Source organism: Alosa sapidissima, chromosome 8, assembly GCF_018492685.1.
Source record: "Alosa sapidissima isolate fAloSap1 chromosome 8, fAloSap1.pri, whole genome shotgun sequence".
NCBI classification, from domain to species: Eukaryota; Metazoa; Chordata; class Actinopteri; order Clupeiformes; family Clupeidae; genus Alosa; species Alosa sapidissima.
Window position 1 is genome coordinate 28,626,030 of NC_055964.1, and position 22,370 is coordinate 28,648,399.

A 22,370-nucleotide genomic window follows, 5' to 3' on the forward strand; every position below is an offset into this window, starting at 1 on the left:
CTCTTTTCCTTCAATGCTAACAAAAGAGTTTCGTATTTGTTTGTTTCGTTAGCGTCGATTCTTGCAGTAAAGTCTGGCATTTGTTTCGGAAAGAAGGGCTCGTCCGGGAGTTGAACCCGGGACCTCTCGCACCCGAAGCGAGAATCATACCCCTAGACCAACGAGCCTGGGCCAAGGGTACTTTTTATTCAGTGCCTTTCTTCACAACAAATATTTAGAGTGGTCTGCAGGTATGACCAATCTTTCAGCTTGGTTCCACTGCGCATCAACATTTCCTAAACGAAATGGGTAACGAACTGCAGCAGTTCACCGGTGGCAGCTAGCAGCAGAAGTTGCAGAGTTTCACAGAACAGAGGGCTCGTCCGGGATTTGAACCCGGGACCTCTCGCACCCTAAGCGAGAATCATACCCCTAGACCAACGAGCCACACTGCACAAAAGCTTTTGTCGAGAGTTTTGTGCAGCAATATTTAACTGAAAGGAAAGGCAGGTCGGGTGGTGTTGAGTTGCAAAAAAGCTGCCGGCTACATGCTGTACAGCAAAGGAGAGACAGTGCTGACACAAACACATGATACTGACAGAAAGTTGCGTGGGAAAGGTCTCGTCCGGGATTTGAACCCGGGACCTCTCGCACCCTAAGCGAGAATCATACCCCTAGACCAAAGAGCCACGCTGCTCAAACGCTTATGTCGAGCCTTCTGTGCAGCAATGTTTAGCTGAAAGGAAAGGGAGGTGTGGGGTTGATTATTTGCAGAAAAGCTGCCGGCTATATGCTGTACAGCAAAGGTAAGACAGTGCTGACCCAAGCACCTGATAATGACAAATAGTTCCGTGGGGAAGGACTTGTCTGGGATTTGAACCCGGGACCTCTCGCATCCTAAGCGAGAATCATACCCTAGACCAACAAGCCTTGACTGGCTATGAATTTAGCTGAAAAAACAACATCATTTTCTAGATCACTGACGAGAGTTGAAAATTAACACATTTCAATGAAATGCACCTGTAACGCCTTCGGGCTCGTCCGGGATTTGAACCCGGGACCTCTCGCACCCAAAGCGAGAATCAAACCCCTAGACCAACGAGCCACAATGTGACGGCTCAGGGGGAAAAAATAAACATCCAACTGAGGCTAAATCTCCACAGCAGAAACGCGTTAGACAGTGAGGCCGACAAAGAATTGGTGAGGAAGCACAAAAGGGCTCGTCCGGGATTTGAACCCGGGACCTCTCGCACCCAAAGCGAGAATCATACCCCTAGACCAACGAGCCGCTGAGCGCTCCCCTGGGTCTTGTTTTGTCAGGACCCCTTGCAGGCCTGAGCAAGTAAAAAATCTGGTCCAAAATTGGCTCTTTTCCTTCTATGCTAACAAAAGAGTTTCGTCTTTGTTTGTTTCGTTAGCGTCGATTCTTGCAGTAAAGTCTGGCGTTTGTTTCGGAAAGAAGGGCTCGTCCGGGAGTTGAACCCGGGACCTCTCGCACCCGAAGCGAGAATCATACCCCTAGACCAACGAGCCTGGGCCAAGGGTGCCTTTTATTCAGTGCCTTTCTTCACAACAAATATTTAGAGTGGTCTGCAGGTAAGACCAATCTTTTAGCTTGGTTCCACTGCGCATCAACATTTCCTAAAGTAAGTCCTAGGTAACGAACTGCAGCAGTTCACCGGTGGCAGAGAATCAAAGCGAGAATCATACCCCTAGACCAACGAGCCGCTGAGTGCTCCCCTGGGTCTTGTTTTGTCAGGACCCCTTGCAGGCCTGAGCAAGTAAAAAATCTGGTCCAAAATTGGCTCTTTTCCTTCAATGCTAACAAAAGAGTTTCGTCTTTGTTTGTTTCGTTAGCGTCGATTCTTGCAGTAAAGTCTGGCGTTTGTTTCGGAAAGAAGGGCCCGTCCGGGAGTTGAACCCGGGACCTCTCGCACCCGAAGCGAGAATCATACCCCTAGACCAACGAGCCTGGGCCAAGGGTGCCATTTATTCAGTGCCTTTCTTCACAACAAATATTTAGAATGGTCTGCAGGTAAGACCAATCTTTCAGCTTGGTTCCACTGCGCATCAACATTTCCTAAAGTAAGTCCTAGGTAACGAACTGCAGCAGTTCACCGGTGGCAGCTAGCAGCAAAAGTTGCAGAGTTTCACAGAACAGAGGGCTCGTCCGGGATTTGAACCCGGGACCTCTCGCACCCTAAGCGAGAATCATACCCCTAGACCAACGAGCCCCGCTGCACAAAAGCTTTTGTCGAGAGTTTTGTGCAGCAATATTTAACTGAAAGGAAAGGCAGGTCGGGTGGTGTTGAGTTGCAAAAAAGCTGCCGGCTACATGCTGTACAGCAAAGGAGAGACAGTGTTGACACAAACACATGATACTGACAGAAAGTTGCGTGGGAAAGGTCTCGTCCGGGATTTGAACCCGGGACCTCTCGCACCCTAAGCGAGAATCATACCCCTAGACCAACGAGCCACGCTGCTCAAACGCTTATGTCGAGCCTTCTGTGCAGCAATGTTTAGCTGAAAGGAAAGGGAGGTGTGGTGTTGTTTAGTTGCAGAAAAGCTGCCGGCTATATGCTGTACAGCAAAGGTAAGACAGTGCTGACACAAGCACCTGATAATGACAAATAGTTGCGTGGGGAAGGACTTGTCTGGGATTTGAACCCGGGACCTCTCGCACCCTAAGCGAGAATCATACCCTAGACCAACAAGCCTTGACTGGCTATGAATTTAGCTGAAAAAACAACAACATCATTTTCTAGATCACTGACGAGAGTTGAAAATTAACACATTTCAATGAAATGCACCTGTAACGCCTGCGGGCTCGTCCGGGATTTGAACCCGGGACCTCTCGCACCCAAAGCGAGAATCAAACCCCTAGACCAACGAGCCGAAATGTGATGGCTCAGGGGGAAAAAATAAACATCCAACTGAGGCTAAATCTCCACAGCAGAAACGCGTTAGACAGTGAGGCCGACAAAGAATTGGTGAGGAAGCACAAAAGGGCTCGTCCGGGATTTGAACCCGGGACCTCTCGCACACAAAGTGAGAATCATACCCCTAGACCAACGAGCCGCTGAGCGCTCCCCTGGGTCTTGTTTTGTCAGGACCCCTTCCAGGCCTGAGCAAGTAAAAAATCTGGTCCAAAATTGGCTCTTGTCCTTCAATGCTAACAAAAGAGTTTCGTCTTTGTTTGTTTCGTTAGCGTCGATTCTTGCAGTAAAGTCTGGCGTTTGTTTCGGAAAGAAGGGCTCGTCCGGGAGTTGAACCCGGGACCTCTCGCACCCAAAGCGAGAATCATACCCCTAGACCAACGAGCCGCAATGTGATGGCTCCGGGGGAAAAAATAAACATCCAACTGAGGCTAAATCTCCACAGCAGAAACGCGTTAGACAGTGAGGCCGACAAAGAATTGGTGAGGAAGCACAAAAGGGCTCGTCCGGGATTTGAACGCGGGACCTCTCGCACCCAAAGCGAGAATCATACCCCTAGACCAACGAGCCGCTGAGTGCTGCCCTGGGTCTTGTTTTGTCAGGACCCCTTGCAGGCCTGAGCAAGTAAAAAATCTGGTCCAAAATTGGCTCTTTTCCTTCAATGCTAACAAAAGAGTTTCGTCTTTGTTTGTTTCGTTAGCGTCGATTCTTGCAGTAAAGTCTGGCGTTTGTTTCGGAAAGAAGGGCTCGTCCGGGAGTTGAACCCGGGACCTCTCGCACCCGAAGCGAGAATCATACCCCTAGACCAACGAGCCTGGGCCAAGGGTGCCTTTTATTCAGTGCCTTTCTTCACAACAAATATTTAGAGTGGTCTGCAGGTAAGACCAATCTTTCAGCTTGGTTCCACTGCGCATCAACATTTCCTAAAGTAAGTCCTAGGTAACGAACTGCAGCAGTTCACCGGTGGCAGCTAGCAGCAAAAGTTGCAGAGTTTCACAGAACAGAGGGCTCGTCCGGGATTTGAACCCGGGACCTCTCGCACCCTAAGCGAGAATCATACCCCTAGACCAACGAGCCACGCTGCACAAAAGCTTTTGTCGAGAGTTTTGTGCAGCAATATTTAACTGAAAGGAAAGGCAGGTCGGGTGGTGTTGAGTTGCAAAAAAGCTGCCGGCTACATGCTGTACAGCAAAGGAGAGACAGTGCTGACACAAACACATGATACTGACAGAAAGTTGAGTGGGAAAGGTCTCGTCCGTGATTTGAACCCGGGACCTCTCGCACCCTAAGCGAGAATCATACCCCTCGACCAACGAGCCACGCTGATCAAACACTTATGTCGAGCCTTCTGTGCAGCAATGTTTAGCTGAAAGGAAAGGGAGGTGTGGTGTTGTTTAGTTGCAGAAAAGCTGCCGGCTATATGCTGTACAGCAAAGGTAAGACAGTGCTGACCCAAGCACCTGATAATGACAAATAGTTCCGTGGGGAAGGACTTGTCTGGGATTTGAACCCAGGACCTCTCGCATCCTAAGCGAGAATCATACCCTAGACCAACAAGCCTTGACTGGCTATGAATTTAGCTGAAAAAACAACATCATTTTCTAGATCACTGACGAGAGTTGAAAATTAACACATTTCTATGAAATGCACCTGTAACGCCTGCGGGCTCGTCCGGGATTTGAACCCGGGACCTCTCGCACCCAAAGCGAGAATCATACCCCTAGACCAACGAGCCGCTGAGTGCTGCCCTGGGTCTTGTTTTGTCAGGACCCCTTGCAGGCCTGAGCAAGTAAAAAATCTGGTCCAAAATTGGCTCTTTTCCTTCAATGCTAACAAAAGAGTTTCGTCTTTTTTTGTTTCGTTAGCGTCGATTCTTGCAGTAAAGTCTGGCGTTTGTTTCGGAAAGAAGGGCTCGTCCGGGAGTTGAACCCGGGACCTCTCGCACCCGAAGCGAGAATCATACACCTAGACCAACGAGCCTGGGCCAAGGGTGCCTTTTATTCAGTGCCTTTCTTCACAACAAATATTTAGAGTGGTCTGCAGGTAAGACCAATCTTTCAGCTTGGTTCCACTGCGCATCAACATTTCCTAAAGTAAGTCCTAGGTAACGAACTGCAGCAGTTCACCAGTGGCAGCTAGCAGCAAAAGTTGCAGAGTTTCACAGAACAGAGGGCTCGTCTGGGATTTGAACCCGGGACCTCTCGCACCCTAAGCGAGAATCATACCCCTAGACCAACGAGCCACGCTGCACAAAAGCTTTTGTCGAGAGTTTTGTGCAGCAATATTTAACTGAAAGGAAAGGCAGGTCGGGTGGTGTTGAGTTGCAAAAAAGCTGCCGGCTACATGCTGTACAGCAAAGGAGAGACAGTGCTGACACAAACACATGATACTGACAGAAAGTTGAGTGGGAAAGGTCTCGTCCGTGATTTGAACCCGGGACCTCTCGCACCCTAAGCGAGAATCATACCCCTCGACCAACGAGCCACGCTGATCAAACGCTTATGTCGAGCCTTCTGTGCAGCAATGTTTAGCTGAAAGGAAAGGGAGGTGTGGTGTTGTTTAGTTGCAGAAAAGCTGCCGGCTATATGCTGTACAGCAAAGGTAAGACAGTGCTGAACCAAGCACCTGAAAATGACAAATAGTTCCGTGGGGAAGGACTTGTCTGGGATTTGAACCCGGGACCTCTCGGATCCTAAGCGAGAATCATACCCTAGACCAACAAGCCTTGACTGGCTATGAATTTATCTGAAAAAACAACATCATTTTCTAGATCACTGACGAGAGTTGAAAATTAACACATTTCTATGAAATGCACCTGTAACGCCTGCGGGCTCGTCCGGGATTTGAACCCGGGACCTCTCGCACCCAAAGCGAGAATCATACCCCTAGACCAACGAGCCGCAATGTGATGGCTCCGGGGGAAAAAATAAACATCCAACTGAGGCTAAATCTCCACAGCAGAAACGCGTTAGACAGTGAGGCCGACAAAGAATTGGTGAGGAAGCACAAAAGGGCTCGTCCGGGATTTGAACCCGGGACCTCTCGCACCCAAAGCGAGAATCATACCCCTAGACCAACGAGCCGCAATGTGATGGCTCCGGTGGAAAAAATAAAGATCCAACTGAGGCTAAATCTCCACAGCAGAAACGCGTTAGACAGTGAGGCCGACAAAGAATTGGTGAGGAAGCACAAAAGGGGTCGTCCGGGATTTGAACGCGGGACCTCTCGCACCCAAAGCGAGAATCATACCCCTAGACCAACGAGCCGCTGAGTGCTGCCCTGGGTCTTGTTTTGTCAGGACCCCTTGCAGGCCTGAGCAAGTAAAAAATCTGGTCCAAAATTGGCTCTTTTCCTTCAATGCTAACAAAAGAGTTTCGTCTTTGTTTGTTTCGTTAGCGTCGATTCTTGCAGTAAAGTCTGGCGTTTGTTTCGGAAAGAAGGGCTCGTCCGGGAGTTGAACCCGGGACCTCTCGCACCCAAAGCGAGAATCATACCCCTAGACCAACGAGCCGCAATGTGATGGCTCCGGGGGAAAAAATAAACATCCAACTGAGGCTAAATCTCCACAGCAGAAACGCGTTAGACAGTGAGGCCGACAAAGAATTGGTGAGGAAGCACAAAAGGGCTCGTCCGGGATTTGAACGCGGGACCTCTCGCACCCAAAGCGAGAATCATACCCCTAGACCAACGAGCCGCTGAGTGCTGCCCTGGGTCTTGTTTTGTCAGGACCCCTTGCAGGCCTGAGCAAGTAAAAAATCTGGTCCAAAATTGGCTCTTTTCCTTCAATGCTAACAAAAGAGTTTCGTCTTTGTTTGTTTCGTTAGCGTCGATTCTTGCAGTAAAGTCTGGCGTTTGTTTCGGAAAGAAGGGCTCGTCCGGGAGTTGAACCCGGGACCTCTCGCACCCGAAGCGAGAATCATACCCCTAGACCAACGAGCCTGGGCCAAGGGTGCCTTTTATTCAGTGCCTTTCTTCACAACAAATATTTAGAGTGGTCTGCAGGTAAGACCAATCTTTCAGCTTGGTTCCACTGCGCATCAACATTTCCTAAAGTAAGTCCTAGGTAACGAACTGCAGCAGTTCACCGGTGGCAGCTAGCAGCAAAAGTTGCAGAGTTTCACAGAACAGAGGGCTCGTCCGGGATTTGAACCCGGGACCTCTCGCACCCTAAGCGAGAATCATACCCCTAGACCAACGAGCCACGCTGCACAAAAGCTTTTGTCGAGAGTTTTGTGCAGCAATATTTAACTGAAAGGAAAGGCAGGTCGGGTGGTGTTGAGTTGCAAAAAAGCTGCCGGCTACATGCTGTACAGCAAAGGAGAGACAGTGCTGACACAAACACATGATACTGACAGAAAGTTGAGTGGGAAAGGTCTCGTCCGTGATTTGAACCCGGGACCTCTCGCACCCTAAGCGAGAATCATACCCCTCGACCAACGAGCCACGCTGATCAAACACTTATGTCGAGCCTTCTGTGCAGCAATGTTTAGCTGAAAGGAAAGGGAGGTGTGGTGTTGTTTAGTTGCAGAAAAGCTGCCGGCTATATGCTGTACAGAAAAGGTAAGACAGTGCTGACCCAAGCACCTGATAATGACAAATAGTTCCGTGGGGAAGGACTTGTCTGGGATTTGAACCCAGGACCTCTCGCATCCTAAGCGAGAATCATACCCTAGACCAACGAGCCTTGACTGGCTATGAATTTAGCTGAAAAAACAACATCATTTTCTAGATCACTGACGAGAGTTGAAAATTAACACATTTCTATGAAATGCACCTGTAACGCCTGCGGGCTCGTCCGGGATTTGAACCCGGGACCTCTCGCACCCAAAGCGAGAATCATACCCCTAGACCAACGAGCCGCTGAGTGCTGCCCTGGGTCTTGTTTTGTCAGGACCCCTTGCAGGCCTGAGCAAGTAAAAAATCTGGTCCAAAATTGGCTCTTTTCCTTCAATGCTAACAAAAGAGTTTCGTCTTTTTTTGTTTCGTTAGCGTCGATTCTTGCAGTAAAGTCTGGCGTTTGTTTCGGAAAGAAGGGCTCGTCCGGGAGTTGAACCCGGGACCTCTCGCACCCGAAGCGAGAATCATACACCTAGACCAACGAGCCTGGGCCAAGGGTGCCTTTTATTCAGTGCCTTTCTTCACAACAAATATTTAGAGTGGTCTGCAGGTAAGACCAATCTTTCAGCTTGGTTCCACTGCGCATCAACATTTCCTAAAGTAAGTCCTAGGTAACGAACTGCAGCAGTTCACCAGTGGCAGCTAGCAGCAAAAGTTGCAGAGTTTCACAGAACAGAGGGCTCGTCTGGGATTTGAACCCGGGACCTCTCGCACCCTAAGCGAGAATCATACCCCTAGACCAACGAGCCACGCTGCACAAAAGCTTTTGTCGAGAGTTTTGTGCAGCAATATTTAACTGAAAGGAAAGGCAGGTCGGGTGGTGTTGAGTTGCAAAAAAGCTGCCGGCTACATGCTGTACAGCAAAGGAGAGACAGTGCTGACACAAACACATGATACTGACAGAAAGTTGAGTGGGAAAGGTCTCGTCCGTGATTTGAACCCGGGACCTCTCGCACCCTAAGCGAGAATCATACCCCTCGACCAACGAGCCACGCTGATCAAACGCTTATGTCGAGCCTTCTGTGCAGCAATGTTTAGCTGAAAGGAAAGGGAGGTGTGGTGTTGTTTAGTTGCAGAAAAGCTGCCGGCTATATGCTGTACAGCAAAGGTAAGACAGTGCTGAACCAAGCACCTGAAAATGACAAATAGTTCCGTGGGGAAGGACTTGTCTGGGATTTGAACCCGGGACCTCTCGGATCCTAAGCGAGAATCATACCCTAGACCAACAAGCCTTGACTGGCTATGAATTTATCTGAAAAAACAACATCATTTTCTAGATCACTGACGAGAGTTGAAAATTAACACATTTCTATGAAATGCACCTGTAACGCCTGCGGGCTCGTCCGGGATTTGAACCCGGGACCTCTCGCACCCAAAGCGAGAATCATACCCCTAGACCAACGAGCCGCAATGTGATGGCTCCGGGGGAAAAAATAAACATCCAACTGAGGCTAAATCTCCACAGCAGAAACGCGTTAGACAGTGAGGCCGACAAAGAATTGGTGAGGAAGCACAAAAGGGCTCGTCCGGGATTTGAACCCGGGACCTCTCGCACCCAAAGCGAGAATCATACCCCTAGACCAACGAGCCGCTGAGTGCTGCCCTGGGTCTTGTTTTGTCAGGACCCCTTGCAGGCCTGAGCAAGTAAAAAATCTGGTCCAAAATTGGCTCTTTTCCTTCAATGCTAACAAAAGAGTTTCGTCTTTGTTTGTTTCGTTAGCGTCGATTCTTGCAGTAAAGTCTGGCGTTTGTTTCGGAAAGAAGGGCTCGTCCGGGAGTTGAACCCGGGACCTCTCGCACCCAAAGCGAGAATCATACCCCTAGACCAACGAGCCGCAATGTGATGGCTCCGGGGGAAAAAATAAACATCCAACTGAGGCTAAATCTCCACAGCAGAAACGCGTTAGACAGTGAGGCCGACAAAGAATTGGTGAGGAAGCACAAAAGGGCTCGTCCGGGATTTGAACGCGGGACCTCTCGCACCCAAAGCGAGAATCATACCCCTAGACCAACGAGCCGCTGAGTGCTGCCCTGGGTCTTGTTTTGTCAGGACCCCTTGCAGGCCTGAGCAAGTAAAAAATCTGGTCCAAAATTGGCTCTTTTCCTTCAATGCTAACAAAAGAGTTTCGTCTTTGTTTGTTTCGTTAGCGTCGATTCTTGCAGTAAAGTCTGGCGTTTGTTTCGGAAAGAAGGGCTCGTCCGGGAGTTGAACCCGGGACCTCTCGCACCCGAAGCGAGAATCATACCCCTAGACCAACGAGCCTGGGCCAAGGGTGCCTTTTATTCAGTGCCTTTCTTCACAACAAATATTTAGAGTGGTCTGCAGGTAAGACCAATCTTTCAGCTTGGTTCCACTGCGCATCAACATTTCCTAAAGTAAGTCCTAGGTAACGAACTGCAGCAGTTCACCGGTGGCAGCTAGCAGCAAAAGTTGCAGAGTTTCACAGAACAGAGGGCTCGTCCGGGATTTGAACCCGGGACCTCTCGCACCCTAAGCGAGAATCATACCCCTAGACCAACGAGCCACGCTGCACAAAAGCTTTTGTCGAGAGTTTTGTGCAGCAATATTTAACTGAAAGGAAAGGCAGGTCGGGTGGTGTTGAGTTGCAAAAAAGCTGCCGGCTACATGCTGTACAGCAAAGGAGAGACAGTGCTGACACAAACACATGATACTGACAGAAAGTTGAGTGGGAAAGGTCTCGTCCGTGATTTGAACCCGGGACCTCTCGCACCCTAAGCGAGAATCATACCCCTCGACCAACGAGCCACGCTGATCAAACACTTATGTCGAGCCTTCTGTGCAGCAATGTTTAGCTGAAAGGAAAGGGAGGTGTGGTGTTGTTTAGTTGCAGAAAAGCTGCCGGCTATATGCTGTACAGAAAAGGTAAGACAGTGCTGACCCAAGCACCTGATAATGACAAATAGTTCCGTGGGGAAGGACTTGTCTGGGATTTGAACCCAGGACCTCTCGCATCCTAAGCGAGAATCATACCCTAGACCAACAAGCCTTGACTGGCTATGAATTTAGCTGAAAAAACAACATCATTTTCTAGATCACTGACGAGAGTTGAAAATTAACACATTTCTATGAAATGCACCTGTAACGCCTGCGGGCTCGTCCGGGATTTGAACCCGGGACCTCTCGCACCCAAAGCGAGAATCATACCCCTAGACCAACGAGCCGCTGAGTGCTGCCCTGGGTCTTGTTTTGTCAGGACCCCTTGCAGGCCTGAGCAAGTAAAAAATCTGGTCCAAAATTGGCTCTTTTCCTTCAATGCTAACAAAAGAGTTTCGTCTTTTTTTGTTTCGTTAGCGTCGATTCTTGCAGTAAAGTCTGGCGTTTGTTTCGGAAAGAAGGGCTCGTCCGGGAGTTGAACTCGGGACCTCTCGCACCCGAAGCGAGAATCATACACCTAGACCAACGAGCCTGGGCTAAGGGTGCCTTTTATTCAGTGCCTTTCTTCACAACAAATATTTAGAGTGGTCTGCAGGTAAGACCAATCTTTCAGCTTGGTTCCACTGCGCATCAACATTTCCTAAAGTAAGTCCTAGGTAACGAACTGCAGCAGTTCACCAGTGGCAGCTAGCAGCAAAAGTTGCAGAGTTTCACAGAACAGAGGGCTCGTCTGGGATTTGAACCCGGGACCTCTCGCACCCTAAGCGAGAATCATACCCCTAGACCAACGAGCCACGCTGCACAAAAGCTTTTGTCGAGAGTTTTGTGCATCAATATTTAACTGAAAGGAAAGGCAGGTCGGGTGGTGTTGAGTTGCAAAAAAGCTGCCGGCTACATGCTGTACAGCAAAGGAGAGACAGTGCTGACACAAACACATGATACTGACAGAAAGTTGAGTGGGAAAGGTCTCGTCCGTGATTTGAACCCGGGACCTCTCGCACCCTAAGCGAGAATCATACCCCTCGACCAACGAGCCACGCTGATCAAACGCTTATGTCGAGCCTTCTGTGCAGCAATGTTTAGCTGAAAGGAAAGGGAGGTGTGGTGTTGTTTAGTTGCAGAAAAGCTGCCGGCTATATGCTGTACAGCAAAGGTAAGACAGTGCTGAACCAAGCACCTGAAAATGACAAATAGTTCCGTGGGGAAGGACTTGTCTGGGATTTGAACCCGGGACCTCTCGGATCCTAAGCGAGAATCATACCCTAGACCAACAAGCCTTGACTGGCTATGAATTTATCTGAAAAAACAACATCATTTTCTAGATCACTGACGAGAGTTGAAAATTAACACATTTCTATGAAATGCACCTGTAACGCCTGCGGGCTCGTCCGGGATTTGAACCCGGGACCTCTCGCACCCAAAGCGAGAATCATACCCCTAGACCAACGAGCCGCAATGTGATGGCTCCGGGGGAAAAAATAAACATCCAACTGAGGCTAAATCTCCACAGCAGAAACGCGTTAGACAGTGAGGCCGACAAAGAATTGGTGAGGAAGCACAAAAGGGCTCGTCCGGGATTTGAACCCGGGACCTCTCGCACCCAAAGCGAGAATCATACCCCTAGACCAACGAGCCGCAATGTGATGGCTCCGGTGGAAAAAATAAAGATCCAACTGAGGCTAAATCTCCACAGCAGAAACGCGTTAGACAGTGAGGCCGACAAAGAATTGGTGAGGAAGCACAAAAGGGGTCGTCCGGGATTTGAACGCGGGACCTCTCGCACCCAAAGCGAGAATCATACCCCTAGACCAACGAGCCGCTGAGTGCTGCCCTGGGTCTTGTTTTGTCAGGACCCCTTGCAGGCCTGAGCAAGTAAAAAATCTGGTCCAAAATTGGCTCTTTTCCTTCAATGCTAACAAAAGAGTTTCGTCTTTGTTTGTTTCGTTAGCGTCGATTCTTGCAGTAAAGTCTGGCGTTTGTTTCGGAAAGAAGGGCTCGTCCGGGAGTTGAACCCGGGACCTCTCGCACCCGAAGCGAGAATCATACCCCTAGACCAACGAGCCTGGGCCAAGGGTGCCTTTTATTCAGTGCCTTTCTTCACAACAAATATTTAGAGTGGTCTGCAGGTAAGACCAATCTTTCAGCTTGGTTCCACTGCGCATCAACATTTCCTAAAGTAAGTCCTAGGTAACGAACTGCAGCAGTTCACCGGTGGCAGCTAGCAGCAAAAGTTGCAGAGTTTCACAGAACAGAGGGCTCGTCCGGGATTTGAACCCGGGACCTCTCGCACCCTAAGCGAGAATCATACCCCTAGACCAACGAGCCACGCTGCACAAAAGCTTTTGTCGAGAGTTTTGTGCAGCAATATTTAACTGAAAGGAAAGGCAGGTCGGGTGGTGTTGAGTTGCAAAAACGCTGCCGGCTACATGCTGTACAGCAAAGGAGAGACAGTGCTGACACAAACACATGATACTGACAGAAAGTTGCATGGGAAAGGTCTCGTCCGGGATTTGAACCCGGGACCTCTCGCACCCTAAGCGAGAATCATACCCCTAGACCAACGAGCCACGCTGCTCAAACGCTTATGTCGAGCCTTCTGTGCAGCAATGTTTAGTTGAAAGGAAAGGGAGGTGTGGTGTTGTTTAGTTGCAGAAAAGCAGCCGGCTATATGCTGTACAGCAAAGGTAAGACAGTGCTGACACAAGCACCTGATAATGACAAATAGTTGCGTGGGGAAGGACTTGTCTGGGATTTGAACCTGGGACCTCTCGCATCCTAAGCGAGAATCATACCCTAGACCAACAAGCCTTGACTGGCTATGAATTTAGCTGAAAAAACAACAACATCATTTTCTAGATCACTGACGAGAGTTGAAAATTAACACATTTCAATGAAATGCACCTGTAACGCCTGCTGGCTCGTCCGGGATTTGAACCCGGGACCTCTCACACCCAAAGCGAGAATCATTGCCCTAGACCAACAAGCCGCTGAGTGCGCCCCTGGGTCTTGTTTTGTCAGGACCCCTTGCAGGCCTGAGCAAGTAAAAAATCTGGTCCAAAATTGGCTCTTTTCCTTCAATGCTAACAAAAGAGTTTCGTCTTTGTTTGTTTCGTTAGCGTCGATTCTTGCAGTAAAGTCTGGCGTTTGTTTCGGAAAGAAGGGCCCGTCCGGGAGTTGAACCCGGGACCTCTCGCACCCGAAGCGAGAATCATACCCCTAGACCAACGAGCCTGGGCCAAGGGTTCCTTTTATTCAGTGCCTTTCTTCACAACAAATATTTAGAGTGGTCTGCAGGTAAGACCAATATTTCAGCTTGGCTCCACTGCGCATCAACATTTCCTAAAGTAAGTCCTGGGTAACGAACTGCAGCAGTTCACCGGTGGCAGCTAGCAGCAAAAGTTGCATAGTTTCACAGAACAGAGGGCTCGTCCGGGATTTGAACCCGGGACCTCTCGCACCCAAAGCGAGAATCATACCCCTAGACCAACGAGCCGCTGAGTGCTCCCCTGGGTCTTGTTTTGTCAGGACCCCTTGCAGGCCTGAGCAAGTAAAAAATCTGGTCCAAAATTGGCTCTTTTCCTTCAATGCTAACAAAAGAGTTTCGTCTTTGTTTGTTTCGTTAGCGTCGATTCTTGCAGTAAAGTCTGGCGTTTGTTTCGGAAAGAAGGGCTCGTCCGGGAGTTGAACCCAGGACCCCTCGCACCCGAAGCGAGAATCATACCCCTAGACCAACGAGCCTGGGCAAAGGGTACCTTTTATTCAGTGCCTTTCTTCACAACAAATATTTAGAGTGGTCTGCAGGTAAGACCAATCTTTCAGCTTGGTTCCACTGCGCATCAACATTTCCTAAAGTAAGTCCTAGGTAACGAACTGCAGCAGTTCACCGGTGGCAGCTAGCAGCAAAAGTTGCAGAGTTTCACAGAACAGAGGGCTCGTCCGGGATTTGAACCGGGGAACTCTCGCACCCTAAGCGAGAATCATACCCCTAGACCAACGAGCCACGCTGCACAAAAGCTTTTGTCGAGAGTTTTGTGCAGCAATATTTAACTGAAAGTAAAGGCAGGTCGGGTGGTGTTGAGTTGCAAAAAAGCTGCCGGCTACATGCTGTACAGCAAAGGAGAGACAGTGCTGACACAAACACATGATACTGACAGAAAGTTGCGTGGGAAAGGTCTCGTCGGGGATTTGAACCCGGGACCTCTCGCACTCTAAACGAGAATCATACCCTTAGACGAACGAGCCACGCTGCTCAAACGCTTATGTCGAGCCTTCTGTGCAGCAATGTTTAGCTGAAAGGAAAGGGAGGTGTGGTGTTGTTTAGTTGCAGAAAAGCTGCCGGCTATATGCTGTACAGCAAATGTAAGACAGTGCTGACACAAGCACCTGATAATGACAAATAGTTGCGTGGGGAAGGACTTATCTGGGATTTGAACCCGGGACCTCTCGCACCCTAAGCGAGAATCATACCCTAGACCAACAAGCCTTGACTGGCTATGAATTTAGCTGAAAACACAACATCATTTTCTAGATCACTGACGAGAGTTGAAAATTAACACATTTCAATGAAATGCACCTGTAACGCCTGCGGGCTCGTCCGGGATTTGAACCCGGGACCTCTCGCACCCAAAGCGAGAATCATACCCCTAGACCAACGAGCCGCAATGTGATGGCTCCGGGGGAAAAAATAAACATCCAACTGAGGCTAAATCTCCACAGCAGAAACGCGTTAGACAGTGAGGCCGACAAAGAATTGGTGAGGAAGCACAAAAGGGCTCGTCCGGGATTTGAACGCGGGACCTCTCGCACCCAAAGCGAGAATCATACCCCTAGACCAACGAGCCGCTGAGTGCTCCCCTGGGTCTTGTTTTGTCAGGACCCCTTGCAGGCCTGAGCAAGTAAAAAATCTGGTCCAAAATTGGCTCTTTTCCTTCAATGCTAACAAAAGAGTTTCGTCTTTGTTTGTTTCGTTAGCGTCGATTCTTGCAGTAAAGTCTGGCGTTTGTTTCGGAAAGAAGGGCTCGTCCGGGAGTTGAACCCGGGACCTCTCGCACCCGAAGCGAGAATCATACCCCTAGACCAACGAGCCTGGGCCAAGGGTGCCTTTTATTCAGTGCCTTTCTTCACAACAAATATTTAGAGTGGTCTGCAGGTAAGACCAATCTTTCAGCTTGGTTCCACTGCGCATCAACATTTCCTAAAGTAAGTCCTAGGTAACGAACTGCAGCAGTTCACCGGTGGCAGCTAGCAGCAAAAGTTGCAGAGTTTCACAGAACAGAGGGCTCGTCCGGGATTTGAACCCGGGACCTCTCGCACCCTAAGCGAGAATCATACCCCTAGACCAACGAGCCACGCTGCACAAAAGCTTTTGTCGAGAGTTTTGTGCAGCAATATTTAACTGAAAGGAAAGGCAGGTCGGGTGGTGTTGAGTTGCAAAAAAGCTGCCGGCTACATGCTGTACAGCAAAGGAGAGACAGTGCTGACACAAACACATGATACTGACAGAAAGTTGAGTGGGAAAGGTCTCGTCCGTGATTTGAACCCGGGACCTCTCGCACCCTAAGCGAGAATCATACCCCTCGACCAACGAGCCACGCTGATCAAACACTTATGTCGAGCCTTCTGTGCAGCAATGTTTAGCTGAAAGGAAAGGGAGGTGTGGTGTTGTTTAGTTGCAGAAAAGCTGCCGGCTATATGCTGTACAGAAAAGGTAAGACAGTGCTGACCCAAGCACCTGATAATGACAAATAGTTCCGTGGGGAAGGACTTGTCTGGGATTTGAACCCAGGACCTCTCGCATCCTAAGCGAGAATCATACCCTAGACCAACGAGCCTTGACTGGCTATGAATTTAGCTGAAAAAACAACATCATTTTCTAGATCACTGACGAGAGTTGAAAATTAACACATTTCTATGAAATGCACCTGTAACGCCTGCGGGCTCGTCCGGGATTTGAACCCGGGACCTCTCGCACCCAAAGCGAGAATCATACCCCTAGACCAACGAGCCGCTGAGTGCTGCCCTGGGTCTTGTTTTGTCAGGACCCCTTGCAGGCCTGAGCAAGTAAAAAATCTGGTCCAAAATTGGCTCTTTTCCTTCAATGCTAACAAAAGAGTTTCGTCTTTTTTTGTTTCGTTAGCGTCGATTCTTGCAGTAAAGTCTGGCGTTTGTTTCGGAAAGAAGGGCTCGTCCGGGAGTTGAACCCGGGACCTCTCGCACCCGAAGCGAGAATCATACACCTAGACCAACGAGCCTGGGCCAAGGGTGCCTTTTATTCAGTGCCTTTCTTCACAACAAATATTTAGAGTGGTCTGCAGGTAAGACCAATCTTTCAGCTTGGTTCCACTGCGCATCAACATTTCCTAAAGTAAGTCCTAGGTAACGAACTGCAGCAGTTCACCAGTGGCAGCTAGCAGCAAAAGTTGCAGAGTTTCACAGAACAGAGGGCTCGTCTGGGATTTGAACCCGGGACCTCTCGCACCCTAAGCGAGAATCATACCCCTAGACCAACGAGCCACGCTGCACAAAAGCTTTTGTCGAGAGTTTTGTGCAGCAATATTTAACTGAAAGGAAAGGCAGGTCGGGTGGTGTTGAGTTGCAAAAAAGCTGCCGGCTACATGCTGTACAGCAAAGGAGAGACAGTGCTGACACAAACACATGATACTGACAGAAAGTTGAGTGGGAAAGGTCTCGTCCGTGATTTGAACCCGGGACCTCTCGCACCCTAAGCGAGAATCATACCCCTCGACCAACGAGCCACGCTGATCAAACGCTTATGTCGAGCCTTCTGTGCAGCAATGTTTAGCTGAAAGGAAAGGGAGGTGTGGTGTTGTTTAGTTGCAGAAAAGCTGCCGGCTATATGCTGTACAGCAAAGGTAAGACAGTGCTGAACCAAGCACCTGAAAATGACAAATAGTTCCGTGGGGAAGGACTTGTCTGGGATTTGAACCCGGGACCTCTCGGATCCTAAGCGAGAATCATACCCTAGACCAACAAGCCTTGACTGGCTATGAATTTATCTGAAAAAACAACATCATTTTCTAGATCACTGACGAGAGTTGAAAATTAACACATTTCTATGAAATGCACCTGTAACGCCTGCGGGCTCGTCCGGGATTTGAACCCGGGACCTCTCGCACCCAAAGCGAGAATCATACCCCTAGACCAACGAGCCGCAATGTGATGGCTCCGGGGGAAAAAATAAACATCCAACTGAGGCTAAATCTCCACAGCAGAAACGCGTTAGACAGTGAGGCCGACAAAGAATTGGTGAGGAAGCACAAAAGGGCTCGTCCGGGATTTGAACCCGGGACCTCTCGCACCCAAAGCGAGAATCATACCCCTAGACCAACGAGCCGCTGAGTGCTGCCCTGGGTCTTGTTTTGTCAGGACCCCTTGCAGGCCTGAGCAAGTAAAAAATCTGGTCCAAAATTGGCTCTTTTCCTTCAATGCTAACAAAAGAGTTTCGTCTTTGTTTGTTTCGTTAGCGTCGATTCTTGCAGTAAAGTCTGGCGTTTGTTTCGGAAAGAAGGGCTCGTCCGGGAGTTGAACCCGGGACCTCTCGCACCCAAAGCGAGAATCATACCCCTAGACCAACGAGCCGCAATGTGATGGCTCCGGGGGAAAAAATAAACATCCAACTGAGGCTAAATCTCCACAGCAGAAACGCGTTAGACAGTGAGGCCGACAAAGAATTGGTGAGGAAGCACAAAAGGGCTCGTCCGGGATTTGAACGCGGGACCTCTCGCACCCAAAGCGAGAATCATACCCCTAGACCAACGAGCCGCTGAGTGCTGCCCTGGGTCTTGTTTTGTCAGGACCCCTTGCAGGCCTGAGCAAGTAAAAAATCTGGTCCAAAATTGGCTCTTTTCCTTCAATGCTAACAAAAGAGTTTCGTCTTTGTTTGTTTCGTTAGCGTCGATTCTTGCAGTAAAGTCTGGCGTTTGTTTCGGAAAGAAGGGCTCGTCCGGGAGTTGAACCCGGGACCTCTCGCACCCGAAGCGAGAATCATACCCCTAGACCAACGAGCCTGGGCCAAGGGTGCCTTTTATTCAGTGCCTTTCTTCACAACAAATATTTAGAGTGGTCTGCAGGTAAGACCAATCTTTCAGCTTGGTTCCACTGCGCATCAACATTTCCTAAAGTAAGTCCTAGGTAACGAACTGCAGCAGTTCACCGGTGGCAGCTAGCAGCAAAAGTTGCAGAGTTTCACAGAACAGAGGGCTCGTCCGGGATTTGAACCCGGGACCTCTCGCACCCTAAGCGAGAATCATACCCCTAGACCAACGAGCCACGCTGCACAAAAGCTTTTGTCGAGAGTTTTGTGCAGCAATATTTAACTGAAAGGAAAGGCAGGTCGGGTGGTGTTGAGTTGCAAAAAAGCTGCCGGCTACATGCTGTACAGCAAAGGAGAGACAGTGCTGACACAAACACATGATACTGACAGAAAGTTGAGTGGGAAAGGTCTCGTCCGTGATTTGAACCCGGGACCTCTCGCACCCTAAGCGAGAATCATACCCCTCGACCAACGAGCCACGCTGATCAAACACTTATGTCGAGCCTTCTGTGCAGCAATGTTTAGCTGAAAGGAAAGGGAGGTGTGGTGTTGTTTAGTTGCAGAAAAGCTGCCGGCTATATGCTGTACAGAAAAGGTAAGACAGTGCTGACCCAAGCACCTGATAATGACAAATAGTTCCGTGGGGAAGGACTTGTCTGGGATTTGAACCCAGGACCTCTCGCATCCTAAGCGAGAATCATACCCTAGACCAACAAGCCTTGACTGGCTATGAATTTAGCTGAAAAAACAACATCATTTTCTAGATCACTGACGAGAGTTGAAAATTAACACATTTCTATGAAATGCACCTGTAACGCCTGCGGGCTCGTCCGGGATTTGAACCCGGGACCTCTCGCACCCAAAGCGAGAATCATACCCCTAGACCAACGAGCCGCTGAGTGCTGCCCTGGGTCTTGTTTTGTCAGGACCCCTTGCAGGCCTGAGCAAGTAAAAAATCTGGTCCAAAATTGGCTCTTTTCCTTCAATGCTAACAAAAGAGTTTCGTCTTTTTTTGTTTCGTTAGCGTCGATTCTTGCAGTAAAGTCTGGCGTTTGTTTCGGAAAGAAGGGCTCGTCCGGGAGTTGAACTCGGGACCTCTCGCACCCGAAGCGAGAATCATACACCTAGACCAACGAGCCTGGGCTAAGGGTGCCTTTTATTCAGTGCCTTTCTTCACAACAAATATTTAGAGTGGTCTGCAGGTAAGACCAATCTTTCAGCTTGGTTCCACTGCGCATCAACATTTCCTAAAGTAAGTCCTAGGTAACGAACTGCAGCAGTTCACCAGTGGCAGCTAGCAGCAAAAGTTGCAGAGTTTCACAGAACAGAGGGCTCGTCTGGGATTTGAACCCGGGACCTCTCGCACCCTAAGCGAGAATCATACCCCTAGACCAACGAGCCACGCTGCACAAAAGCTTTTGTCGAGAGTTTTGTGCATCAATATTTAACTGAAAGGAAAGGCAGGTCGGGTGGTGTTGAGTTGCAAAAAAGCTGCCGGCTACATGCTGTACAGCAAAGGAGAGACAGTGCTGACACAAACACATGATACTGACAGAAAGTTGAGTGGGAAAGGTCTCGTCCGTGATTTGAACCCGGGACCTCTCGCACCCTAAGCGAGAATCATACCCCTCGACCAACGAGCCACGCTGATCAAACGCTTATGTCGAGCCTTCTGTGCAGCAATGTTTAGCTGAAAGGAAAGGGAGGTGTGGTGTTGTTTAGTTGCAGAAAAGCTGCCGGCTATATGCTGTACAGCAAAGGTAAGACAGTGCTGAACCAAGCACCTGAAAATGACAAATAGTTCCGTGGGGAAGGACTTGTCTGGGATTTGAACCCGGGACCTCTCGGATCCTAAGCGAGAATCATACCCTAGACCAACAAGCCTTGACTGGCTATGAATTTATCTGAAAAAACAACATCATTTTCTAGATCACTGACGAGAGTTGAAAATTAACACATTTCTATGAAATGCACCTGTAACGCCTGCGGGCTCGTCCGGGATTTGAACCCGGGACCTCTCGCACCCAAAGCGAGAATCATACCCCTAGACCAACGAGCCGCAATGTGATGGCTCCGGGGGAAAAAATAAACATCCAACTGAGGCTAAATCTCCACAGCAGAAACGCGTTAGACAGTGAGGCCGACAAAGAATTGGTGAGGAAGCACAAAAGGGCTCGTCCGGGATTTGAACCCGGGACCTCTCGCACCCAAAGCGAGAATCATACCCCTAGACCAACGAGCCGCAATGTGATGGCTCCGGTGGAAAAAATAAAGATCCAACTGAGGCTAAATCTCCACAGCAGAAACGCGTTAGACAGTGAGGCCGACAAAGAATTGGTGAGGAAGCACAAAAGGGGTCGTCCGGGATTTGAACGCGGGACCTCTCGCACCCAAAGCGAGAATCATACCCCTAGACCAACGAGCCGCTGAGTGCTGCCCTGGGTCTTGTTTTGTCAGGACCCCTTGCAGGCCTGAGCAAGTAAAAAATCTGGTCCAAAATTGGCTCTTTTCCTTCAATGCTAACAAAAGAGTTTCGTCTTTGTTTGTTTCGTTAGCGTCGATTCTTGCAGTAAAGTCTGGCGTTTGTTTCGGAAAGAAGGGCTCGTCCGGGAGTTGAACCCGGGACCTCTCGCACCCGAAGCGAGAATCATACCCCTAGACCAACGAGCCTGGGCCAAGGGTGCCTTTTATTCAGTGCCTTTCTTCACAACAAATATTTAGAGTGGTCTGCAGGTAAGACCAATCTTTCAGCTTGGTTCCACTGCGCATCAACATTTCCTAAAGTAAGTCCTAGGTAACGAACTGCAGCAGTTCACCGGTGGCAGCTAGCAGCAAAAGTTGCAGAGTTTCACAGAACAGAGGGCTCGTCCGGGATTTGAACCCGGGACCTCTCGCACCCTAAGCGAGAATCATACCCCTAGACCAACGAGCCACGCTGCACAAAAGCTTTTGTCGAGAGTTTTGTGCAGCAATATTTAACTGAAAGGAAAGGCAGGTCGGGTGGTGTTGAGTTGCAAAAACGCTGCCGGCTACATGCTGTACAGCAAAGGAGAGACAGTGCTGACACAAACACATGATACTGACAGAAAGTTGCATGGGAAAGGTCTCGTCCGGGATTTGAACCCGGGACCTCTCGCACCCTAAGCGAGAATCATACCCCTAGACCAACGAGCCACGCTGCTCAAACGCTTATGTCGAGCCTTCTGTGCAGCAATGTTTAGTTGAAAGGAAAGGGAGGTGTGGTGTTGTTTAGTTGCAGAAAAGCAGCCGGCTATATGCTGTACAGCAAAGGTAAGACAGTGCTGACACAAGCACCTGATAATGACAAATAGTTGCGTGGGGAAGGACTTGTCTGGGATTTGAACCTGGGACCTCTCGCATCCTAAGCGAGAATCATACCCTAGACCAACAAGCCTTGACTGGCTATGAATTTAGCTGAAAAAACAACAACATCATTTTCTAGATCACTGACGAGAGTTGAAAATTAACACATTTCAATGAAATGCACCTGTAACGCCTGCTGGCTCGTCCGGGATTTGAACCCGGGACCTCTCACACCCAAAGCGAGAATCATTGCCCTAGACCAACAAGCCGCTGAGTGCGCCCCTGGGTCTTGTTTTGTCAGGACCCCTTGCAGGCCTGAGCAAGTAAAAAATCTGGTCCAAAATTGGCTCTTTTCCTTCAATGCTAACAAAAGAGTTTCGTCTTTGTTTGTTTCGTTAGCGTCGATTCTTGCAGTAAAGTCTGGCGTTTGTTTCGGAAAGAAGGGCCCGTCCGGGAGTTGAACCCGGGACCTCTCGCACCCGAAGCGAGAATCATACCCCTAGACCAACGAGCCTGGGCCAAGGGTTCCTTTTATTCAGTGCCTTTCTTCACAACAAATATTTAG

At 49.3% G+C, this 22,370-nt stretch overlaps 44 non-coding genes across 44 annotated transcripts; all 44 read right to left on the reverse strand.

The window, feature by feature from the left end:
• Window positions 1-95: 95 nt before the first annotated feature.
• On the reverse strand, window positions 96-167 carry trnap-cgg. Its single transcript has one exon. It is a non-coding gene; the product is annotated as a tRNA-Pro (tRNA).
• A 187-nt stretch (window positions 168-354) lies between these two features.
• On the reverse strand, window positions 355-426 carry trnap-agg. Its single transcript has one exon. It is a non-coding gene; the product is annotated as a tRNA-Pro (tRNA).
• Window positions 427-1,195: 769 nt separating this feature from the next.
• On the reverse strand, window positions 1,196-1,267 carry trnap-ugg. Its single transcript has one exon. It is a non-coding gene; the product is annotated as a tRNA-Pro (tRNA).
• A 173-nt stretch (window positions 1,268-1,440) lies between these two features.
• trnap-cgg lies at window positions 1,441-1,512 on the reverse strand. Its single transcript has one exon. It is a non-coding gene; the product is annotated as a tRNA-Pro (tRNA).
• Window positions 1,513-1,879: 367 nt separating this feature from the next.
• trnap-cgg lies at window positions 1,880-1,951 on the reverse strand. The gene has a single exon. It is a non-coding gene; the product is annotated as a tRNA-Pro (tRNA).
• A 190-nt stretch (window positions 1,952-2,141) lies between these two features.
• On the reverse strand, window positions 2,142-2,213 carry trnap-agg. The gene has a single exon. It is a non-coding gene; the product is annotated as a tRNA-Pro (tRNA).
• A 772-nt stretch (window positions 2,214-2,985) lies between these two features.
• trnat-ugu lies at window positions 2,986-3,057 on the reverse strand. The gene has a single exon. It is a non-coding gene; the product is annotated as a tRNA-Thr (tRNA).
• Window positions 3,058-3,658: 601 nt separating this feature from the next.
• On the reverse strand, window positions 3,659-3,730 carry trnap-cgg. The gene has a single exon. It is a non-coding gene; the product is annotated as a tRNA-Pro (tRNA).
• Window positions 3,731-3,920: 190 nt separating this feature from the next.
• trnap-agg lies at window positions 3,921-3,992 on the reverse strand. The gene has a single exon. It is a non-coding gene; the product is annotated as a tRNA-Pro (tRNA).
• Window positions 3,993-4,578: 586 nt separating this feature from the next.
• Window positions 4,579-4,650, reverse strand: trnap-ugg. Its single transcript has one exon. It is a non-coding gene; the product is annotated as a tRNA-Pro (tRNA).
• A 173-nt stretch (window positions 4,651-4,823) lies between these two features.
• Window positions 4,824-4,895, reverse strand: trnap-cgg. The gene has a single exon. It is a non-coding gene; the product is annotated as a tRNA-Pro (tRNA).
• Window positions 4,896-5,743: 848 nt separating this feature from the next.
• trnap-ugg lies at window positions 5,744-5,815 on the reverse strand. The gene has a single exon. It is a non-coding gene; the product is annotated as a tRNA-Pro (tRNA).
• A 111-nt stretch (window positions 5,816-5,926) lies between these two features.
• On the reverse strand, window positions 5,927-5,998 carry trnap-ugg. The gene has a single exon. It is a non-coding gene; the product is annotated as a tRNA-Pro (tRNA).
• Window positions 5,999-6,782: 784 nt separating this feature from the next.
• Window positions 6,783-6,854, reverse strand: trnap-cgg. The gene has a single exon. It is a non-coding gene; the product is annotated as a tRNA-Pro (tRNA).
• A 190-nt stretch (window positions 6,855-7,044) lies between these two features.
• Window positions 7,045-7,116, reverse strand: trnap-agg. The gene has a single exon. It is a non-coding gene; the product is annotated as a tRNA-Pro (tRNA).
• A 586-nt stretch (window positions 7,117-7,702) lies between these two features.
• On the reverse strand, window positions 7,703-7,774 carry trnap-ugg. Its single transcript has one exon. It is a non-coding gene; the product is annotated as a tRNA-Pro (tRNA).
• A 173-nt stretch (window positions 7,775-7,947) lies between these two features.
• Window positions 7,948-8,019, reverse strand: trnap-cgg. Its single transcript has one exon. It is a non-coding gene; the product is annotated as a tRNA-Pro (tRNA).
• Window positions 8,020-8,867: 848 nt separating this feature from the next.
• On the reverse strand, window positions 8,868-8,939 carry trnap-ugg. Its single transcript has one exon. It is a non-coding gene; the product is annotated as a tRNA-Pro (tRNA).
• Window positions 8,940-9,050: 111 nt separating this feature from the next.
• On the reverse strand, window positions 9,051-9,122 carry trnap-ugg. Its single transcript has one exon. It is a non-coding gene; the product is annotated as a tRNA-Pro (tRNA).
• Window positions 9,123-9,723: 601 nt separating this feature from the next.
• trnap-cgg lies at window positions 9,724-9,795 on the reverse strand. Its single transcript has one exon. It is a non-coding gene; the product is annotated as a tRNA-Pro (tRNA).
• Window positions 9,796-9,985: 190 nt separating this feature from the next.
• On the reverse strand, window positions 9,986-10,057 carry trnap-agg. The gene has a single exon. It is a non-coding gene; the product is annotated as a tRNA-Pro (tRNA).
• Window positions 10,058-10,643: 586 nt separating this feature from the next.
• trnap-ugg lies at window positions 10,644-10,715 on the reverse strand. Its single transcript has one exon. It is a non-coding gene; the product is annotated as a tRNA-Pro (tRNA).
• Window positions 10,716-11,808: 1,093 nt separating this feature from the next.
• trnap-ugg lies at window positions 11,809-11,880 on the reverse strand. Its single transcript has one exon. It is a non-coding gene; the product is annotated as a tRNA-Pro (tRNA).
• Window positions 11,881-11,991: 111 nt separating this feature from the next.
• Window positions 11,992-12,063, reverse strand: trnap-ugg. The gene has a single exon. It is a non-coding gene; the product is annotated as a tRNA-Pro (tRNA).
• Window positions 12,064-12,419: 356 nt separating this feature from the next.
• trnap-cgg lies at window positions 12,420-12,491 on the reverse strand. Its single transcript has one exon. It is a non-coding gene; the product is annotated as a tRNA-Pro (tRNA).
• A 190-nt stretch (window positions 12,492-12,681) lies between these two features.
• trnap-agg lies at window positions 12,682-12,753 on the reverse strand. The gene has a single exon. It is a non-coding gene; the product is annotated as a tRNA-Pro (tRNA).
• Window positions 12,754-13,587: 834 nt separating this feature from the next.
• On the reverse strand, window positions 13,588-13,659 carry trnap-cgg. The gene has a single exon. It is a non-coding gene; the product is annotated as a tRNA-Pro (tRNA).
• A 190-nt stretch (window positions 13,660-13,849) lies between these two features.
• On the reverse strand, window positions 13,850-13,921 carry trnap-ugg. The gene has a single exon. It is a non-coding gene; the product is annotated as a tRNA-Pro (tRNA).
• A 173-nt stretch (window positions 13,922-14,094) lies between these two features.
• Window positions 14,095-14,166, reverse strand: trnap-cgg. Its single transcript has one exon. It is a non-coding gene; the product is annotated as a tRNA-Pro (tRNA).
• An 848-nt stretch (window positions 14,167-15,014) lies between these two features.
• On the reverse strand, window positions 15,015-15,086 carry trnap-ugg. The gene has a single exon. It is a non-coding gene; the product is annotated as a tRNA-Pro (tRNA).
• A 356-nt stretch (window positions 15,087-15,442) lies between these two features.
• trnap-cgg lies at window positions 15,443-15,514 on the reverse strand. The gene has a single exon. It is a non-coding gene; the product is annotated as a tRNA-Pro (tRNA).
• Window positions 15,515-15,704: 190 nt separating this feature from the next.
• Window positions 15,705-15,776, reverse strand: trnap-agg. The gene has a single exon. It is a non-coding gene; the product is annotated as a tRNA-Pro (tRNA).
• A 586-nt stretch (window positions 15,777-16,362) lies between these two features.
• On the reverse strand, window positions 16,363-16,434 carry trnap-ugg. Its single transcript has one exon. It is a non-coding gene; the product is annotated as a tRNA-Pro (tRNA).
• Window positions 16,435-16,607: 173 nt separating this feature from the next.
• trnap-cgg lies at window positions 16,608-16,679 on the reverse strand. Its single transcript has one exon. It is a non-coding gene; the product is annotated as a tRNA-Pro (tRNA).
• An 848-nt stretch (window positions 16,680-17,527) lies between these two features.
• Window positions 17,528-17,599, reverse strand: trnap-ugg. Its single transcript has one exon. It is a non-coding gene; the product is annotated as a tRNA-Pro (tRNA).
• Window positions 17,600-17,710: 111 nt separating this feature from the next.
• On the reverse strand, window positions 17,711-17,782 carry trnap-ugg. Its single transcript has one exon. It is a non-coding gene; the product is annotated as a tRNA-Pro (tRNA).
• Window positions 17,783-18,383: 601 nt separating this feature from the next.
• trnap-cgg lies at window positions 18,384-18,455 on the reverse strand. The gene has a single exon. It is a non-coding gene; the product is annotated as a tRNA-Pro (tRNA).
• Window positions 18,456-18,645: 190 nt separating this feature from the next.
• Window positions 18,646-18,717, reverse strand: trnap-agg. Its single transcript has one exon. It is a non-coding gene; the product is annotated as a tRNA-Pro (tRNA).
• A 586-nt stretch (window positions 18,718-19,303) lies between these two features.
• Window positions 19,304-19,375, reverse strand: trnap-ugg. Its single transcript has one exon. It is a non-coding gene; the product is annotated as a tRNA-Pro (tRNA).
• A 1,093-nt stretch (window positions 19,376-20,468) lies between these two features.
• trnap-ugg lies at window positions 20,469-20,540 on the reverse strand. Its single transcript has one exon. It is a non-coding gene; the product is annotated as a tRNA-Pro (tRNA).
• Window positions 20,541-20,651: 111 nt separating this feature from the next.
• Window positions 20,652-20,723, reverse strand: trnap-ugg. The gene has a single exon. It is a non-coding gene; the product is annotated as a tRNA-Pro (tRNA).
• Window positions 20,724-21,079: 356 nt separating this feature from the next.
• On the reverse strand, window positions 21,080-21,151 carry trnap-cgg. The gene has a single exon. It is a non-coding gene; the product is annotated as a tRNA-Pro (tRNA).
• A 190-nt stretch (window positions 21,152-21,341) lies between these two features.
• trnap-agg lies at window positions 21,342-21,413 on the reverse strand. Its single transcript has one exon. It is a non-coding gene; the product is annotated as a tRNA-Pro (tRNA).
• An 834-nt stretch (window positions 21,414-22,247) lies between these two features.
• On the reverse strand, window positions 22,248-22,319 carry trnap-cgg. The gene has a single exon. It is a non-coding gene; the product is annotated as a tRNA-Pro (tRNA).
• Window positions 22,320-22,370: the final 51 nt, after the last annotated feature.